The sequence below is a fragment of the Panthera tigris genome, chromosome A1 (assembly GCF_018350195.1).
Source record: "Panthera tigris isolate Pti1 chromosome A1, P.tigris_Pti1_mat1.1, whole genome shotgun sequence".
Taxonomy (NCBI): domain Eukaryota; kingdom Metazoa; phylum Chordata; class Mammalia; order Carnivora; family Felidae; genus Panthera; species Panthera tigris.
Window position 1 is genome coordinate 105,875,293 of NC_056660.1, and position 7,511 is coordinate 105,882,803.

General features: G+C 39.9%; 1 non-coding gene across 1 annotated transcript; it reads left to right on the forward strand.

Moving 5' to 3' along the window:
- The first annotated feature begins 307 nt into the window (after nucleotides 1–307).
- Nucleotides 308–442, forward strand: LOC122231982. The gene has a single exon (XR_006209296.1). It is a non-coding gene; the product is annotated as a U4 spliceosomal RNA (small nuclear RNA).
- The last annotated feature ends 7,069 nt before the right edge of the window (nucleotides 443–7,511 follow it).

Below are 7,511 nucleotides of genomic sequence, written 5' to 3' on the forward strand. Positions count from 1 at the left end.
GGACAGAGCCCGATACAGGACTCAAACTCACAAACCATCAGTTCATGACCTGAGCAGAAACCAAGAGTTGGACACTCAACCGACTGAGCCACCCAGGTGCCCCCTACGCTCTTTTTGATAGTTTATTTTTTCTGTTATTCATATTAATTTTGCATATTATTGCAAAAGAAGACAATCATAGGAATGATGTCTCCTGAAATATCTTTAGATTAACTGAAAGTGCTTAATAACAATCTTCCCTCTAATGTTGATGGATTGAAGAGAGGGAATCACTTGAAATTCAGGTTAGTTGAAAATGTACAAGTGAAGCTTTGCACAGTGGCAGTATCGTAGCCAAAGAGATTTATCCGAGGTGCGATTATTGCTAATTGAAAATGTACGAGTGGAGGGAGAAAAGAATGGTATATTTTTTCTTACCCTTATATTTTAAGATAAAATTTTACCATTAGTATTTAGGTGATGTTCCATGAAAACAAGGACCAGGGCTGCTTGATTTTAGTTGAGCAACATTTCAGACGTCATGCATCTTTGAGTTCGTAATGAATTTGAATCACATGTGAAAAGTGTATTGTGGTCATCATACTTCCTCGCCTAGATAATGTAAGAGTGAGCTAAGGTAATACATATAGGGTCGGAAGAGAGACTGATGCAGTGTCAAAGGCCTAGTGTGCTGTCTGGCATTCAACTGATAAGTAAGAAGCTGAAGAGACAGGACATGGGGATAGAGCCATTCTTCTCTGCATCAGTTTCTCAAGTAGGAGGGACCCTATTGACATTTTGAGACCAAAAATTCTTTGTGTCCTTTACATTGTAGCATGTTTAGCAACATGCCTGACCTTTGCCCACTAGATGCTAGTAGTGTATCTGCCCCTCCACTATCCCCCGCCCCCCACCTCCACCCCTCCTGGCCACCTGAAACCTCAGTTGTAACAATGAAGAACGTTGTGAACATATTGCAAAATCAGGGCAAAATCTCCCTGGTTGACAACCAATGTCTGTGAAAAGCAGAGTTCATTGCCCCGTATCCTGTGCCCAGTTCAGGAGCCCTGCCTGTCAAGTTCACCCTTGGTTTGTTACACAATTAATGGCAGAACTTCCCCATTCTGTAGAAACATCAGGTCACTGTGTTTTTAGTAGTCATCCCAGAACTTACTGGAAGAAACTTCTTAATCATGCAAGTTGTTCCTAAATTAGAATAAAATGAGAAGCAGAGAGAGAGATGGGAGGTGTGGTATTTAATTACATAGTGTCAGTGAATTCCATGTGGATTTGAAAAGAAATGACCACTTCAGGCAAACATTTCATGCTTAACAATTATCCTTGTTTAACACAGAATGTCTCAAGTTATCTGTTCAGTTCCTAAAAATCAAGAATTATCAAACTGAAGTGAAATATGTACTTGAGGTAGAGAAATATTCTCCTTTTGTGCTAAGAATTCTATTCCTTAATTGATGTTTAATATACACTGTGTAGAAGGATTAAAAAATACCAGTCGTTCTATAATGTAATTGCTCTCACAGACAAATGTTTATTTTTATTTTATTACCTTTATTTCTGAAGTCATAAAAGTTTTAAAAATTACTATAACCAAATGGCTAACAGATATAAGTGATAAAAGATATTAAGCCTATTACTGTGAACTATTAAAATAAAAACAAGTTTTTTATTTTTATTTTCTAACGTTTATTTGTGAGACAGAGAGAGACAGAGCATGAACGGGGGAGGGTCAGAGAGAGGGAGACAGAGAATCTGAAACAGGCTTCAGGCTCTGAGCTGTCAGCACAGAGCCCGACAAGGGGCTCGAACTCATGAGCTATGAGATCATGACCTGAGCCGAAGTCGGACGCTCAACTGACTGAGCCACCTAGGCGCCCCTAAAAACAAGTTTTTAAGATGTGCCAGTTGGTAGTTTAGTATATATGAGATACACACATTGGAGCAGATTATATTTACAATTGCTCTGTCTTCATGAAGATGTAAATGTGACTTAAATGTGGGTAGGGAAAGAAAATTTGCGATGTGATAGAAACCACTTAAAAGCATGAAGTTGAACAAAAATCAAAATGGCTGCATTAATGCTTCCAGGAGGCTCAATTTTTGGAAACATTTTTATTTATTTATTTTAGAGAGCAAGAGAGCTCAAGTGGGGAGAAGAGCTTGAATGGGGGGGGGGGCACGGGGGAGAGAGATAGTGGGGCTGAGAATATTAAGTAGGTTCCACTCTTAGCTCCATGGTCATGAAATCATGACCTGAGCGAAAATCAAGTCAGACTCTTTTTTTTTTTTTTTAATGTTTATTCATTTTTGAGAGAGAGTGTGTGTGTGTGAACAGGGAGGAGCAGAGACAGAGGGAGACAGAATCAGAAGCAGGTTCCAGGCTCTGAGCTGTCAGCACAGAGCCTGACGCGGGGCTCAAACTCACAAGCCTCGAAGTTGGATGCTTAATACAACTGAAGTTGGATGCTTAACCAACTGAGCCACCCAGGCGCCCCTTGATTTTTGACCTAAGTAACTTTTTCCCTCTGTGCCACACACCTCCCCTCCTCCCTTCTGAGGCTTTTGTTTCAGGAGCCCAGTACCACTCTGAAAACAAGAGCAAGGAGGCTGGCTGCACAAACACAATTCCTGCTGAAACTGGCCAGATTCTCCACCCCCTATAAAACCCCACGGCCCCTTGGTCGGCATGGGCTTGTAGCTTTGAAGGCCTTAGTCTGCTGTGGTCTCCTTTGCCCCACAAAGCAATGAAGCTCTTGTTCCTCTTTATACCCAAACTGTCTTCACCTTACGTATTTGGACTCCGGAGCACAGAGGTCGGTTTTTGACATCATTATCACGAGGAAAGTCAAAATGTTCTCCGCTCTATGCAAACAACTAGGTCAGTGCATACCTGGATTAGTTATTTCTTTATTTATACTCATCTTTGACTCAAAATCAATTGAGTTAGCTTGTATAAAATACAGCAACATGACTCAAATGCTTAAAGTGTAAACAGAAAAAAGCCAAAACAAAATCCGAGAAACATAAAATAAGGTTAATAAAAGCCTAGTTTAAAAAATACCATTATAAAATGAACTTCATTGTGGCAATCATTTCACAATGTATTCATGTATCAAATCATCATGTTGTACACTTGAAATATATATGGTTTTGTCAATTATACCCTAATAAAACTGGTACAATAAATAAGCTGAAATAATTCTTTTTGTATCTACAAAACCAAAGGACAAAAGATCCGAATAGATAGTTGTTCAAAGAAGATACACATATTGAACATAGTTGAATACACGCTCAACATAGTTACTGACCGTCAAAGTCCTTGACAAGTTGTACATACATATTATACCACAGTTCTAACTCCTCTGCTATCCAATATGGCATTTGCATAAAAACAGTTATGTAGGTGTGGGTGGCTCCATCAGAACAGCATGTGACTCTTGATCTCGGGGTCATGAGTTCAAGCCCCACATTGGGTGTAGACATTGCTTAAATAAATAATAAGCTTAGAAAAACAACAACCAAAAAACAAACCCCCCCCCCAAAAAAAAAAAAAAAAAACGGGCCTCTGGGTGGCTCAGTCAGTTAAGCATGTGACTCTTGATCTTGCCTCAGCTCATGATCTCACAGTTTGTGAGATCGAGCCCCATGCTGGGCTCTGCAGCTGACAGCCTGGAGCCTGCTTGGGATTCCCTGTCCCACTTTCTCTGCCCCTCCTTTGCTTGTGCTTTCTCTCTCTCAAAATAAATAAATAAACTTAAAAAAAGAAAAACCAGATGCATCAGTCAATGGAACAGAAAAGACAGTACAGAAATAAACCCACACATATGTGGGCATTATGCTAAGTGAAATAAGTCAGAGAAAGAGAAATATTGTATGATCTGTCTTATATGTGCAATCTAAAAGAAAAACAAAAACTGAGCTCAGAAGTACAGAGAACATATTGGGATGTAGGAGATAGGTGAAATGGGCGAATTTGGTCAAAAGGCATAAACTTCCAGTTTAAAAAAGAATAATTTCTGATGAAGTAATGTACACTGTACATTGTGTACAACATGATGACCATAGGTAATAATACCATATTGTATATGTAAAGTTGCTAGGAGGGTAAATCTTAAAAGTTCTCAGCACAAGACAAAAATTTATAACTCTATGTGGTGATGAATGTTAACTAGACTTATTGAGGTGATTATTCTGATACATATACATATATTGAATCCTCGTGTAGTACACCTAAAACTGATGTAATGTTTTATGTCAATTATGTCTCAAAAAAAAAAAGTTTTTTTAAAAGCGAGATCTACTATCCTCACCTTTTCTAAAATCACTTTCTGAGGAAAAACTTCCCCTTCATTTTTATGGTATTTTATCTTTTTATTTTATTTTATTTTATTTTTAATGATTATTTATTTGAGAGAGAGAGAGATTGTGAGTACGTGAGTGGGGGAGGGGCAGAGAGCAAGAGTGGGAGAGAGAGAATCCGAAACAAGCTCTGCACTGTCAGCTCAGAGCCCAGCATGGGGCTCGATCCCATGAACTAAGAGATTATGACCTGAGCCTAAATCAAGACCCAGATGCCCAGGCGCCCCTATTTTCTCTTTTTAAAGTGTCATTGTTCTATTTCAGATAATACCAGGGATTTGCTCATATGGCACATATTTATTTATATACTAGTGAACCTCCTTGTTTGTGTAGAAGGCAGCTCCCCGAAGGCAATGATGATTGGATGATAATATGAAAGAATAATGACAATGATTATAAGCTCAGCGTTCATGTTTTGTGTTATTCCAACATGTCTGCACAATGCAGTAAAATTATCTCTATTATTTAGCTCCGTAGTTAGGTTAAAGTAGATCCTCAAATAATTCTATTTGCTGAAAAATGTACAGTCTTATTGCTTTATTGGAAATCACCGACCTGTTGTGTATTAACATTAGCATCATGTGTGACTACTCTTTTGTTTTCCTGCAGCACAAAGAAGATGCCATTTGCATTCACACTGAACCTCCTCCATTCGATTCAAGACTGTATTCTTGGTGCTGCATGGAATGCATAAAGGACCGAGGCAGTGTCTGACTTCAAGGATCTGGCCATCAAATCGTAAGGATAAAACAAGAGCACGGTATAAATCAGATAATAAAACCCGTAATTGGAGGCACACACAATATGCTATGGAATTTGAAGTAAGGACACATCACATCAGATTACAAGTTAAAGGAAAGTTGGGGCGCCTGTCCGACTTCAGCTCAGGTCGTGATCTCATGGTTTGTGAGTTGGAGCCCACTTCGGGCTCTGTGCTGACATCTCAGAGCCTGGAGCCTGCTTCAGATTCTGTGTGTCCCCCCCTCTCTCTCTCTGCCCCTCCTCTGCTCATTCTCAATCTCTCTCTCTCTCTCTCTCTCTCTTTCTGTCTCTCTCCCCCCTCCTCAAAAATAAATAAAAAGAAATTAAAGGGAAGATTTCATGAGATAGGTGGCATGTCATTTAGGGACTCTGTGGCAGAAACTATTAGTTGTCTACCTACATATCCACAATCCCCCTTCCTTCTTAGTTCAGTATCCTGAATTTTAGCTGAGCCTGTTGATGCATGGAAAGACCACATTTCCCAGCCTCCCTTAAAGTGAGGTGCAGTCATGTGACCAAGCACTGGCTGGTGAGATGTCCACAGAAGTGTTATGTATGATTTCTGCGAAGGATGTTTAAAGAGTAGCTGACTTGCAGGAAGGAGTTTCTTTTTATTGTTCTGCCTTTTTGTCTTCTGCCCCACAACTCAGATATAATGGTTGAAGTTACACAGACTGTTTTAGGTCTCGATGTGTCATGAATGTAGCAACCTTATGCTAACCTGGTAGAAGAGAACAACAGGAGTTGGGGTTTCTGATGAAAACATGGGATGGACTTCTTACCAGGGCACCTGGGTGGCTCAGTCAGTTAAGCATCCAACTTCAGCTCAGGTCATGATCTCACAGTTTGTGAGCTTGAACCCCACGTGGGTTCTCTGGTGTCAGTGCAGAGTGCACTTTGGGTCCAGTGTCCCCTTCTCTCTCTGTGCACCTCCCTTCACCGTCTCTCAAAAATAAATAAACATTAAAAAATAAGACGGACTTCCTACCTTCAGATTTGTTTTACATGAGAATAAAATCAACTTTATATTTATGTAACCCCTACTGTTAAGGTATATTCTGGTCTCTAAAGATCATAACACTATAAGCTGTAGACAGTTTCATTAAAGGGAGGCAGAGAAGAAAGTTGTTTTAGCAAAGAAAGTAACACTGTATTGGGAGATTGTATAATTTTACCTCTATTCTCATTTTGATAATTTCTTAAAGCCTCTGGTAGTATTTCTTGTGGTCCTCTTGCCTTCTAACAATACTTCAACTTCAAGAGAGGCAGTTTTCCTCAGTGATTAACGATGCAGACTGTCGAGTCAGACTACATGGTTAAAATCCCAGCTTGACCTCCCATGAGCTGTATGACAGGAGCAATTATTTAACCTTCCCCAGCTTTCTCATTTGCATAGTGTAAAAGGTGATAAAACCTATTTCCTAACGTTTTTTGTAAAGATTGATCAGTAAAGCCTGTAATAATAAATGTCAGAGAGAAATGTGGCTATCACTTTCCAGAATGATATGTCGAGTGTTCGTTGAATATCAAGCTCTATACTCAACCCGGGAACTCAGAGTTAAATACATCACATTCCTTACTCTCTGGAGGTTTACAGTCTAGTGATCTGTGAGAGAAAATGTGTTTGCATATCAGGGATGATTCTCTTTGTAGTTCCGCGTCCTGTGAACCGCACCACACTATGCAGTTCTGAGCTATAGAACAGTGTTTATTCAGCAGACGAACCATGCAGTTCAGTGCGCGCTCCAATGCCAAGAAAAGATGTTCTGGCGTGGACCACAAGAAGATCAACGTGATCATATCATGAGATTATCCCCGCTACAAAAAGGAAGAACAGACTATCTCTCAATGTGTTCAGGTTAATGGTAACTCCGTTTGGGGGAGACCTAAAAATGAGTAATGTCAGAGTACAACGGCACTAAAGGTGTCTAGTGTTACTAGATAACAATTTGTGCAAATGACAAATGACAAAGCGGTCCTGACACGTCTCTACTGCCTGTCCATGTGTTTATACTGAGAGATACTTCCTCTTTTGTGCACATGACTTTTCATCAACCTCCACTTCCACTTGGAAGTATGGAGGAAATTGCCAAATCATTAGGAAGTCTGTCAGTTCTTTGGAAATTGCAGATATTTATTGGAGAAATAATGAATACGTGTAGCCTACCTGACTCATAATGCGCCTCATTAGAGCAGCATTATACCATAACGTGACACTAGCATTGTGCTCTAAGCTCTCCCAGGGGAAATTCATAATGTATTCTAACTTCAGATAACAAAAACCACGTCCCACTGCTGTAACCCTTTCCAACGCTGCCTCCCCAATCACTGGGAATGATTATTGAGACCCGGATGAAGAGTTGCAGCCATCTGGGGCTTGGGTAAAGGACAGT